The 13,262-nt window shown below is 50.2% G+C and overlaps 1 long non-coding RNA gene across 1 annotated transcript in view; it reads right to left on the minus strand.

The window, feature by feature from the left end:
- The window catches only part of LOC109455265 (uncharacterized), a 147,611-nt gene that overhangs the window by 22,960 nt on the left and 111,389 nt on the right, over positions 1-13,262 (minus strand). The window contains exons 7-8 of the long non-coding RNA XR_012497830.1: positions 10,306-10,436; positions 819-5,251 (exon numbers count right to left, since the gene is read on the minus strand). This is a non-coding gene — a long non-coding RNA (uncharacterized LOC109455265). The remainder of the gene's footprint in view (positions 1-818; positions 5,252-10,305; positions 10,437-13,262) is intronic.

Raw genomic sequence — 13,262 nt, forward strand, 5'->3', positions numbered from 1 at the left:
GGAACGCACTGCCAGCTCTGAAGAATCCCTGAGATTCTCCCCAAACACAACTTAGTTCGTGATGAGAAGCCTCGAAGGAGGCAGGTGGGCGTCACAGCCTCCCCACCCCACCCCCGCCCTGCAGCCAGTATCCCAGTGTCTCCTGAACTCATCACTGAAACTGCTCTGCTCTGACTCAATGCTTTTTTGTCCATGTGGCAAACTGATAAGGAGACAGCTCTCCCTGCATCGCCCATCTCATAGGAGGCAGTGGAGTGGAGGCCAGAGGCTCCGGAGCTGGGCAGACAGGGACCAGCTCCCCCTCCCCATTTCCTGGCTGTGGCTCATTAGTTAACCTCTCTGGGTTTCACTCTCCACACAGCACTCGCCTCATATGGTTGTGATCAGGACAGAAGGACTCCCTATTTTCGTAAAGTGCCTGGGACTTTACATATAGATGCTCGATGGATGAATAAATGCCAAGGTTCCCACCCAGAGAACGTTTGTTACCAGGTGGTGCTTTCAGATGTGGGGCTCACCACCTTAGGGATTCATGGCCCTGCGTCTTGCCCCATGGGGTCTCTGTGGGTTAAATCCCACGGCTCCACCAGGACCGAGTGTTAACAGAGCCCAGCAAAGAACAGGGGGTCAGAGTCCAGTGGAGACTCAGAAGACACAGAAAGGAAGGTCTGTGCCATCAGAAGATGCCGCCTGAAACGTTTCCCAAATGAAGGCTCCGGATGCACTGGGAAGGGGCAGTTTGCAGCCCCTTTTCCACATGTCTCAGAAGAATTCTCCTTCTGAGGGTGAAATCAGCTTTAAGAAACTGCAGCACTCACCTTCTAACCTGAGAATTCTTTCAGACACCAAATCAAGGTCTTCCATCATCAGGGTCGTTACACCCAGGAGCTGGCAACCCTTCAGAAAAGGCTGTAGCCAAAGGCTGCAGGTGAGAAAGGCTGACACTCAAGTTTGCATCCCTGGCTGACCTGAGCCTCTGTCACCTGGGGGCTACCTGAGAGGTCCCCACTGGCTGCTTACCTCCTTCTAGGCCCTGCTTTCCGGGCGAGTGGCGGTGCAGACACACAGGACCCTGACTCACCCCAGAGTGTCATCTAGAGAAGGGAGCCAGGCTAACGCATTCCGGTTCTTGCATTTTAGAGTTTTGTGTGTTGCAAAGCAGGACAAGAGGCCCCCAGTCACCCAGAGGCCATGTGGGTGGTAGAATGAGCCCTCTTGGCCCATTTGCTGGGGTTTTCGTCATCCTGTGGGCTTGGCCACCATTGCCCCAGGCTAATGTCACCTGCTCCAAGCATGATTTCCTCACTGTGAGAAGAGGTTAGGCAACATGATTCTCCAGATCGTTTGTATCTTACGATTCTGAGTACATGATAAGGCCCGTTTTCTGCTTGTGAAAACCCACTGAGATAGATAACACAGGATCCTCCAGTTTCCTGGACAAAAATGTTATAATTCTTGTGGTGGAAAACAGTGGAAAGGGATCTATGTGCAAAGTGCCATTTCGTGATCCAGACTAATTGTATGAGAAATTTCACAGCACCTCAGATCCTGGGCTTGGTGGACAGTGAAAGGAGAGGTCACTAAACATTCCTTCTGCCGTTGGCCAAGGGAGGCAATGTATAAGTCAGGAATACACAAAACTACTGAAACCCTCTCCATGACGATGCTCCGTAATTTTCGCTCTCTTTCAAAAACGTTATTATAGGGAGATGGATTGAAAACATGAGGCTTAAGTTAGCATCATATCTTAAATTAGCTAAGGTCGTGTTGACCCCAGGGCCCCCCATGGACGACAGGTAGAGAGCTGCATGAGGTGTGTGCTCACTGGAACCTACACTGTTGGTATTTTCTCCAAAAGACCACGGAACTACGTTTAGGAAAGGTATGAGAAAGTTCCAGATTGGTGGCTGAAGTCTCCCCTTCCAGATCATCACATAAGTCCAAAGTCACCCAGGAGAGAAGATAGCCACCCTGCCCACGTCCTGGATACTGTCAAAATCCCCAGCGAGGAATTCTTCAAACACTGAGATCCAGGCAATCGCATCCTGGCAAACCTTTCCTGGCCTGGAAACAAGTCCCTTGGCCCATCCAAACCGACGCAAGACCTTTTTCTCTCCCCAAATCTGAGACAGACAATTTTCCACCCATGAGAAGGAGACTCATATTCAAAATTCCCTAAAATTACTTACACTTTTCTCTAAAGTGGAACAGAGCCAAAGAAATGCTACTTATTAACATATCACTAAGTTTTAAAATTTGGGAGAGTTAGCCGATACCTGGAGACCTGCAATGCTTGCTTGTGCGATTTCCACAGGATGACAATGATTTCCTCCCTTGAAGACTGTTTTTATTTGAATATTTGGAAAGAGGTTTTGAGGAAATGGAGGATGGCAGTGTTTCCATCTGGTGTCTTTCCAATTTGATAAATTATCCTTCATTATAAGAGCATTACAGTTCTTTCCTTTGTGACATGCCAGAGCCCAACATTCTAAAAAAAACTCACTGGGCCCCATGGAGCAAAACCATCATTTGGGATAGAGAATTGTTGGGATTTCAGAAATCCTGTTATTTCAGATGATCAGGCTGGCCCAGGAAAAGGGCCAGACAGCTGTGGGGAAAGAACATGGGGGGGAGATAATCATCAGGAAAGTTCACAAAAGGCTATAAAGATTGTGTCACAATGACAGATGCTTAAAATGGTTAAACACACACACACTGTTTTTCCTTCTGGCCCAAATGATTTCCCAAGGCAGTGGAATTAGCAATAAAGGATTTCCTGCTTTATTCTGAATGAAGGTTTGGCTGCAGGTCCAAGGTGTCTTGAAAGAAAGAGAGAAGACAGAGCCTTCAATTTCAAGCCTCACAAATCTCTAATTTTACAGCAGGTGCAGCAATTTGGGGCAAATATTTGGTGGAGAGCAAGAAGCGACTCTCTCTTCTTCAAAGCTGTGATTGATGGAGATTCAAGGCTTGCTTAGCTGGGAAGGATGCAGCTAATCTCAGAACTGAAACTTTCCCCCCACCATTTACACATTCTGGAAAAATGACTAAACCTTCTAGTACGTCAGTTTTCCCCATGTACAAAATCAGAAAAATTCTTTTAACCCACTTTATAGAATTACTGCTAGGAAAAGCCCACCGTGGGTAACGCTTGTGAGGTGCCTTACTTGTAGCGGTCACAGAAATGCTTAAGACGGCCAGGCCCTGGGAGGCCCACACTGTGTCAAGCAGCAGCCTCTAGACCAGTCCCCAGATCGGACTCCACTGTGGGGGCATTTGTAAACATCCCCTTTTGGGGGACTTTGTGACATAAAAGCACAAGGAAACCAGAACACAGATTGGGCAGGAGCCTGAACTTTCAGTAGCCTGGGGCTGACTCTGGAGGCAAGGGCCTGTGCCCTCTCTCCCGGCCCACTACACAAAGTATTTTTATCTCATTCCATACCCATTTTCCTCTTTCCCTTGGTCATGAATCAGAACATTTCACAGCTGGAAAGAGTTTTAGGGATGTTTTAGTCCTTTCTCGTCCTTGAGCAGGTCCTTGAGCTAAGTGGCACCAAGTTTTCCAACTCAGAGCGTTATGCGAAGGAATCACTTTAGCACAACTGACGACAGCCGGGGGCCACAGCCCTGCTCACTGTTTCCACCGCAGGGCAGATTAACATGTAAGAGCTTTCTCCCTCGGACAGTGGTGAGACGTGTCTTCTGTGGCAGGGACCCTGGTGGGCGGAAAGCCAAGGGGCTACGCTCACCACGGGCCCCTCGGGCTGTGGCGGGAGGAGGCGGGAAGCCAGCAGCGTCTGCAGCGTCCTGCCATGTGTCCGCGATTTCGCGAGCTGGCACGCTGTGATCGTGACCAGTCGTTGGAAATGAGCATCGCATTCCAAATGGCCGTGGAAAGTGTAGATGAGAAGTATGAGGAACGTCTCCCGGGGGTGGGCGATCCAGGCATCCAGCCCACATTCCAAGGCTCACCTCGCCGCTCCCCCTCCGCCATTGTCAGAGAAACTGTGTCCTGGGCAGAGGACCAAGGCAAGGGCTCGCCTCGGGGAAAGTCTGGGTGGGTTCCTGAAACTGGAGGATGAGCTTGAAGGAACAAGGCATGAAGCCAGCTCAGACTCGGGCACAGGGTGGGCAGAGCGAGCTGGATGCCAGTGCCAGGGGCTGGGACATTTCACTGGCCCCCTGCCCTGAAGCAAGCCCAGCCGGCTACTCTGACTGGGGCGCCCTGACTGGAATCTAGCAGCCCTCCTCATGTCCAGCTGAACATTTTATGCAGAGTCATCTGCTTGTAACTGCTTTTAGCAACGACAGCTGCTCACCGAGCAGGGCCTGGGACCCCTGGACACCTGACGATCAGATCAACATCATAGGACACAGGGGTTACCAGCAGGGGTGTCCCACCACCCGCTGTTAGCCCCGCCTCCCTCCCTTACGGGGAGGCTCTCTAAGCCTCAGTGTGGCTCAGTTTCCTCATCTGTAAAATGAAGGAAATAGCAGGCCATAAGAGTACCCATCTCATAGGGCTGTTTGAAGATGACATGGGTTAGTCCATGTAAAAGTGCTTAGAACACTGCCTGGCACATAGTAGGTGCTCCAAAATGATCTGTGCACTCATCTTCACAGCACTGAGTGGCGCTCCCCTGAAGGGACCTCACCAGGCCTTACCCAGGCTGGGGACACGCTGTCTTGTGAGTCAGGCCCTTCCGTTTTTGGACGGCTCTGACTAAGAACATTCTTCCCTTGTGTTCAGCCAAACCCACCTCCTGCGACTCCCACTCATTCGTCCCAGCTCTGCCAGGAGGCAAATGTCAAAAAAATATTCTTGAAAGAGAGAACACAGAATGTAAATAATAATGATAGAATCAGGTTGAGGAACTACCATTCCCCTCACAGCAGCCGTTCCCACAGCCCTTCACCCAGCAAAAGTTCTTAGCTCTTCACTGCGTCCGTCAGAAAAACATAAAACCACTTCTTTCTGAACCATTCTTACCAGATCTTGGCGTGCTATGGGGCCACCATGAGAACACGTGAAAGGTCACTCCATGTGTGCACAGGTGGCAGTCACAAGGGTTGCAGAGCCAAGACCTTGTCTCACTTTATATGTGCCGTCCAGCCGGCTGTCATCGTGCGTCCAGGGAGGGTGCCCGACAGGCCATGGCACGCAGCAGACCTTTTGTTCACGGAGACTTTTTGGTATCAGGTGTAAAGTCGCGACCATGCGTCCCTTCCCTGTCTTCCATGGTATGTACTGTGACAGAAGATGAACACACACATCTTTTTTTAGACAGATTTGGCACGGTAGCTCTCCAACCACTCTTGTTAAAAATGATTTGAAACAGAGTTTCACTGTTGCCAGATAACGAAGTCTGGAGTCTGTTGCACAAAAATGTGACTATACTTAACACTGCTGAGCTGGACACTTAAACATTGTTATGATGGTAAATGGAAAGTTATGTGCTGTTTGCTGTAATTAAAAATACATATATAAGGATGAAATATATAGATGATGTAATATGACTAAGTTGCTTCAAAATGATACAAGAGGATGCAAATGTTCAAGTTGACTCACGATTTGTACACTTTTCTAAAATATTCGTTTTCATTAAAAAGTTTACATTGAAAAAACAATAATAGAGAAGTCTAGTTGAAACAAGATTATCTAAGTTGGCAGCTGTTAAAGTTGGATGGGCCCTAGCCGTGTGTGTGTGTGTGTGTGTGTGTGTGTATGCAATTTTTCATAATAAAAAAACAGAAATCATAAATCATTTAAAATGTTAGAAAAAATGATTTGAACATTGCAAGTACAAATCAGTTAAAACGGGACGCACGTGTGGACGCCTCCAGTTGCTTCAGGGCCCAGCAGGGGTGAGTGGCACACAGCACTGCCTGCTCATCTTTCTAAACCAAAGGTAACCTGGCTCTGGTCCCCTAACCCCCTGCAGGGCAAGGTAGACACCAGTCACCATCGAGGCACTGTTGTTCCGTGTCCAGAATCCGGAGCAAAAAGGAGGGGCCCGTCTTTGGTGCTCAGAGGCCAGGGCCTCCGTCTCCCCGTCTTCTCTGGCTGAGCATCGCAAGGCCCTGTGGATCCCAGCTCTTAGAAGCTCTCCAAGGACTCGACCTCAGAGACCCTCATGCCTCTCTCAAGGACAAGTGCAGCCCCACCCTTCCCAACAAAGGTGGTGTGTGCAGTGGGGCCCTCTCTGCACCCCCAATTCCTCCCCTGAAAGCCCTGCAGTTCCCGGACACACAGACACTTTCTGCCCAATTGCCCTCTGTCACCTTGGGCGAACCCCCTCCCTCTCCAAAGGAGCAATCCAATTAATCTCCCTCTGCTGGCCTCCCCCACACCAGTGGGCACTGTAAGGAGCTCAGGCCTCTAAAATCTACAAAGGGTTTTGGAAGGAAATGGTGTGCACTTTCCGTGCCTTCACCAGGGCGGAACCACAACAAACAAACACCCAGGACGGATATGGCTTTTCCTTAATCCCCCCAAGTCCAATTAGCTGAGACTGTCAATGCCCAGGAGTACATGGGGTTACGCTGTCTCTGGGTCCCCAGGGACCATCACATTCCCCAGACTGTAACTTGTAGGAGGGACGGTTCCACGGGATGTCAGCACATCCCACGGGACCAGGCCTGGGGTGCAGCCACCTCACCCCCTCCTGCTCCTCCGAGTCAGGTGAGAGGTTAGGGCTAGTGACTGGACAGGGGCAGATGGCCTGGGTTCTTCACGGCTCAGAAAGGAGGAATTGTGTTTGAGACAGTTTGTGTTTCCCGTGTTTTAAATAGTAACTACTGCCAATGGCCATCTCCTCACTGCCCGTCAGTCCTTCATCCCTTGAAATCAGGCAACAGCCTCCTGACAGCCAGTGTGGCCTTGTCTCCCGGGCCCCACTGAGTGACTCCTGGGACTGACCCCAGGAGCTGACCCCCTCGAGCCTCCGGAGCACAGCAGCTGCTGCTCTGGACACTTCTTGCTGTGCCCTCGCTGAGGCCCCCTCCCCCCTCCCTGCACGTAGATGCGTCCAGAGGGTCTGGCCTCCGCCCTTCCTCTCCAACCCACATGGTCATAACTCCCTCCTGAATTAACAAGGGGCACTGACTCAGTGCAGGAGGCTGGCCTGGGTGGGGATGCCAGACCCTCCCCCACCCCGGGCTCCACCCCTCCTGCCTGCTGGGGACCCTGCTCCTTCACCAATCCCCACCCTGGGCCCCACCCCCAGCTCACAAATCACAGAAAGCTCCGAAGGACCCAGGCCCGGCCTTGTGCATCACACCTGGCCTGTCCTTTCACACACCTCTCAGTTTCCTTCCTAGAAACACTGCCCCCCACCCCAGCTCTACTACAGGAGGCCTTCCATTCCCTCCATCCCCTCTCAGAACTGCTGCTTCCCAGTCCTTCTGGCCCAGTTTCAGGGAGAAGCTTTCTCAGTTCCCCTCCCTACAGGCTCTGCCCTCACCATCCGGGCCCTTTGCTGAGTGTCAGCTCTCCCATCTCCTACCTGTGTGGCCCTACTCTCTCAAGCCCTAGACTCAGCTCATGCTCAGGTGGGAATAAGCATACCTGCCTTCCAGACACAGAGCCTGAAATCCAGTGAGTGCTCAATTCATGGGAGCCGTGAAGGCCACAGTGAACCTGCCCGCGGATCAATCCAGAAGGTCCCTGCCCCAGTGGCATGTGAGCACCCAGCACCGCCACAGCAATCCTGCCACATGCCTGCCCACACCGCTGTGCTCGCTGAGTCAACTTCTAGTGCATCCCGCCTCCTCGCGTTTCCTTCATTCTCCCCTGTCGGTGCCCACGAGTCTCCTAACTGTGGAATTTGCAGGGCGACGGGGCTTGATGATACAGTCGGTCCAGCTCTAAACACCCTCCTGGAAGCCGCCACTCTTTTCCCGGTGCCCCCCCATCACCTCACATATTACCAAATGTTTGCTCAGCCTAAACTCAGTCGTCGCACAAACCTTTCACTGAGCACCTACGACCCAGGGGCCAGTTGACAGTGACAATGTTGCTGATGAAATGAAGATGGAGGAGGAAGAGAGTGGCTCTCATTTCCTGAGCACCATCTGTCACTTAATGCTCCTAACAGATCCGTCCAATCCCCAGAAAACCCCAGGGAAATGGGCGCATTCTAGTTTCACAGATGAACAAATGGGCTGAGCTGCCCAAGGTCCCACAGCCGGGCAACAGAGAGGCCACTGGGAGTCCCTGCAGAGCAACTGACGGACATGTCCCTGGAGATCTCCTCTAGGGCAGAAAGGAAGGTAAAGGTGGCCCTGACAAAGCTAAAGAGCAACATGCGGTGCCACCGTGAGGAGGGCTCACCACCCACTTCCCCAGGAGCACGAGGGGGGCGGCGTTTGCTCTCAGGCCTGGGACACACGGAGGCCCAGGCATGTCAGGTGTGGGTGGAGAAGCCAGTGGCGAAACACTCTCTGCCGTCCTGGATACGTCCCAGAACCAGGAGAAAAGCTACAGGGACAATATTGGGACAGTTGGTGAAGTGTGAAGATGGCTTGTGGTTTGGACAACGGCTTTCTGTTCATATCAAATTTGGTGATTTTCATCACTTTGTTGGGGTTGTGTACGAGGATGTCTTCACTGTTGGAAAACATGCACTGAGTTAGACACGTACAAAGCGTCCTACTGACCCTCAGATGGTTCAGATGTGAGCTCAGATGTGTGGGGGGCAGGGGAGAAAGAGGGAGCTGGGAAGAGAGAGTGAGAATGATGCACAAATGGGGCAAATGAATGAATCCGAATAAAGGGTATACGGGGAGTTCCTTGTACTATTCTTGCAACTTTTCAGTAAATTTGAAATTATTCCAAAACAAAAAGTTACCAAAAGTGGGGCCGGCCTGGTGGCTCAGGAGGTTAGAACTCCATGCTCCTAACTCCGAAGGCTGCCGGTTCGATTCCCACATGGGCCAGTGGGCTCTCAACCACAAGGTTGCTGGTTCAACTCCTCAAGTCCCACAAGGGATGGTGGGCTCTGCCCCCTGCAACTAAGATTGAACACGGCACCTTGAGCTGAGCTGCCTCCCGGATGGCTCAGTTGGTTGGAGCGCGGGCTCTCAACCACAAGGTTGCCGGTTTGACTCCCACAAGGGATGGTGGGCTGTGCCCCCTGCAACTAGCAACGGCAACTGGACCTGGAGCTGAGCTGCACCCTCCACAACTAAGACTGAAAGGACAACAACTTGACTTGGAAAAAAGGCCTGGAAGTACACACTGTTCTCCAATAAAGTACTGTTCCCCTTCCCCAATAAAATCTTTTTTAAAAAAAATAAAAAAAAAGTTACCAAAAGTATGTGAACTTAAAGAGCAGTACATAAACTGCAAGACCTTATAAAAAACCAAACACCACCCATCAAATACATTAGAGGACTGACAGTGAGAGAGAGGGGAGCGCAAGCAGGAAAGGGAGAGGTAAAAAGAACTTTTTAAAAAGGGGGGCACTGGAAGAAAGAAAGAGAGAGACAGAGGAAGAGAGAGGGGGGAAGGGGGAGGGAGGTTGGGGAAAGAGAGAAATAGAGAAAGGAGATGAAGGAAGGAGGGAGGGAGGGAGGGAGGGAGAGAGACTGGGTCCTTGGGGCCCTCATCCATTCTCCTGACTTCACCTTTTCATTTCCAGGACGATGACTCTGAAATCCTTATCTGCAGTTTGGTCACGCACCCCAATCCTGTGTTTCGAATTGCTTGGCACGGGACACCTCTTGGGGGCCCCGCGTGCACTATAACTCAGGACCCACGTTTACCTTGCCCCGTCCCTCCCAGCCCAGCCCGGCCTGCCCAGGCCCATGGCAGCTCCCCCAGGCTCCAGCACTTCCCTCTCCTTCCCAGGTGCAAGCTGTCTCCATGTCTTCTTTTCCCTTCCTTCGCACTGTTCCTCTCATTCTCCTCTGGTTCAAGCTCTCATAGCCTGGCCCTGGGATGGCTGCAGCGGCCTCCTGCGTGGGCTCATTCACGCCACTCTGCGTGTCTTCAATTCCACAACATCTGCGGCCCAACCTTCCTGTAACGCTGCCACTCTCCCATAACTCAAGAATAGACTCCCAACCAGGCCACTGCTTTCCTGTCTCTGAGTTCTTTCACAAGTATTTGTTTTAACATCCAGCTTTACCCCAAGCCCTCGGAAACAGGCTGTCATCCTGTCTCGGCCCTCAGCACACTCTCCTTGGTGCCTTGCTAATGGTACAGCAGTGGCGGTGGAACAGATACGAACGGTTATACCACCAGATACGAACGGCTCAAGCCACCTAGGACCTCACCCTGCTTCCTGTGGCGCACCTTACCTATTTGGAGCGACAGCAGATGACACTAAAAGGACTAGGGCCTTTTAGGGTCTCTCCTGGGGTGTGCCGCACAGTCACAGGCAGCAGCCCTGTGATCCCCCACGAGGATGATGACCAGACTCTGCCGAAACCTGCACCAGAAACGAAAGGCCGATTCTGAGTGGCTTTGTATTGTCATGATCCCCAGAGAAAGGATTTAAAAAGCCTGACATTGATTGCTTTTAGAATGCACATGGATTGCTGTAAATGTTTTGAAGCGTAACCGACTAATACATACTCCCCAATCGTTCGCTGCCTCTTCGGTTTTCTTGTTTCTAGCCCAAGACACATGTTCTTCCTACCTCAGAATATGGCAATTGGTCCTATTTCTAGTTGCTTCCAAAACATCTTGAATGGCCCAGTCACTGTCCAAACAAGGGAAGGGCTGGGTGAATAAGCCTGCTCATGTCATCACCTTATGTAAGGTCATCGTAGCGAAACGTCTCACAACCCCTCGTCCCATCTACTTAATTCCTTCTTTCTTGATATTTCATAATTTCAGCTCATGAAAGAGAGAATGATGTAATGCCTAATAAATGCCAAAGTCGCCTTTTTGAGAAGCGACACCAAACACGAGCAGGACGGCTCAGCCCAGTTTGCTCAGGCAAGCGTTCAGATATCTGTCATCATCTAAGTTTTCATCTGCGATGCTGGCTCATAAACAGGGTTCAGTGAGGTTTCGATCCCCCTGAACTTCAAAGCACTGTAGTTGGAGCCCACCCAAGATGTACGTGCTCGAGTCTCTCTGTCACTGGGGGAACAGGTACCAAAACATGTGTGTCCTCCCTGAGCCACAGCAGAATCATCTAGGACCCCTTCCTGTGGGTGGACTGTTCCTTCACTATAATGTAAACTTCCTGGAGTGATTCTAACCAGTTCCCCCTTGTCCTTAGCTCAGGGGAGATGGTAAGCAGAGCATCATGAGTCTCTGAACGATGCATTAGCCTTTCGATGTGAACACAGCACGACTGATCGTTGGTCTGTGGACCACCTGCTTTGCCTTGTTTGTTCAGGGGCGATGCATTTTTCTCGTTCATTCCCAAGTTCTTTCATTTTGAAATGAGGACATGTACTGGCTATTCATGGACCCAGAGCAAAGAAAAGTGTCTTGACCAGAGAAGGTGTTCAAACTATGATTTACGCTCATCAGACACTAGACTCAGAACAACGGGCTGGGCGAGCCCATGCCATCTCCCTTCAGACTCAGCAATCACAGAGGAGGAAGTCTCAGAAATTCTCAGGTCTGGCTTTTACCCGTGTGGGCTTCCGTGGAAGCCAAAATCATCCACAGATACGGTCTGTAAGGACACAGGTGAGAACTGCATCCAGTTTATCCACACGTCTGACCCCTCTTCCTCCCGAGTTTCTCCTGAAACAACCCAACAAATGTAATTCCCTCAGCTCCAGAGACCCCTGGGATCGAAGCTGTGCACCAAAGGCCACTGCAGGGAGTCAGGCAGGGGCTCAGCAGAGGGGACAGTCACAGGAAGCAGGGTGATGTCCCAGGTGGCTTCAGACTACCATCCTCACACCCCCTCCCTCTCCCATCATCTCCCCAGACGGCTGAAGAAAAATTAAAATGCAGCATTAAAATAAACTTAAAACACCCCTGCCACTTTTGACTAAATCTAAATAACTGACCAGTGACCCACACCCATGGCTTCTAAACTTTGTTAGTGGGTCCGTTCAGTTGAGGGCCTAATGCTGGACTGCGTTCTGGGACTAGGGACATGATACTGCTTTTATGAGCCCCATCCAGGAGAGACAAGGCTGCCGGATCAAATACCGCAAGGGCAGCCCAAAGCCAACTGGGGATTTAATAAAATGTGTGTGTGTGTGTGTGTGTGTGTGTGTGTGTGTGTGTGTGTGGCGGAGGAGGGGATTGCTGGGGATGAATCTCCCTTACAATGGGTAAAAATTGTTTTTTTAACTTTCTCACCTCAACTTTGACTAAGTTATGTGCCGATGGCCTGAGATTGCAAGGATGCTGCTTCTGTTGCCTTCGCCCCCGAGGCCCACTCTCCGTCCTGCCCCATCCTGCTCTGAGGTCCTTTGCCCTCTGGCTTTGGTTGCATCTGGTCAGCCAGAGACAGAGGTCAGGAGAAGAGAAACGAAAGGCCACTGTGCCTGCCAAGTGAAATCACCATACAGCTCTTCCTTCTCTCCCGGGTGCCCTGGTCCCTTCAGAGCTGGGGGAGGCCACAGTCACCCACACCCAACCCCACCCCTGCCTCACTTCCGAGCCCCAGCAAACGTGCCATGCCTCTGTAAATAAATTCTGGTGACATTACCCAGTTTGACGGAGCCACCAATTTCCTGCAGAGAACTGGACTAATACAGCAGTTATCCATTCTTCCCCAAAGTAATCTATAACTGTAACTCAAGTCCATTCAAAATCCCATTAGGATTTTTCGGTTTTGTTTTTTAATTAACTAAATGATTAAAAAATTTGTTTGGAACAAATATATGAAGAATAGCCAAAACTTTTATTTCTTTTTTTTTTTTTTTAGAAAAACAGTATTGAGGGGGCATTTGTCCTAAAAATTAAAAAAACCCATGATGAAGCTATGGTAACTAAAATAACAAGTGACAGAATAGTAAGTTCATAAACTGACTCAAGTAAACGTGGGAATTGAGTATATGACAAAATATAGCATGTTGAATCATCTTAGAATGATTATTTACCACATAGTTTTGGGACAACTGACTCATGATTTGGAAAAAAGAAAAAAGCTAGATCCCTACCTCACATCTTATACAAAAATAAATTTTACACGGATTAAAGAGTTGATTCTTAAAAATATATTAAAGTATTTGATGAAAACATAAGTAAATATTGTCGTAATGTAGGGCTGAGGAAGAACTTTCCATACCAGAGCAAGAAACCATAACTTCAAAAATCCTGAGATTTGAATACA

The sequence above is a fragment of the Rhinolophus sinicus genome, linkage group LG06, assembly GCF_036562045.2.
Source record: "Rhinolophus sinicus isolate RSC01 linkage group LG06, ASM3656204v1, whole genome shotgun sequence".
Classification (NCBI taxonomy): domain Eukaryota; kingdom Metazoa; phylum Chordata; class Mammalia; order Chiroptera; family Rhinolophidae; genus Rhinolophus; species Rhinolophus sinicus.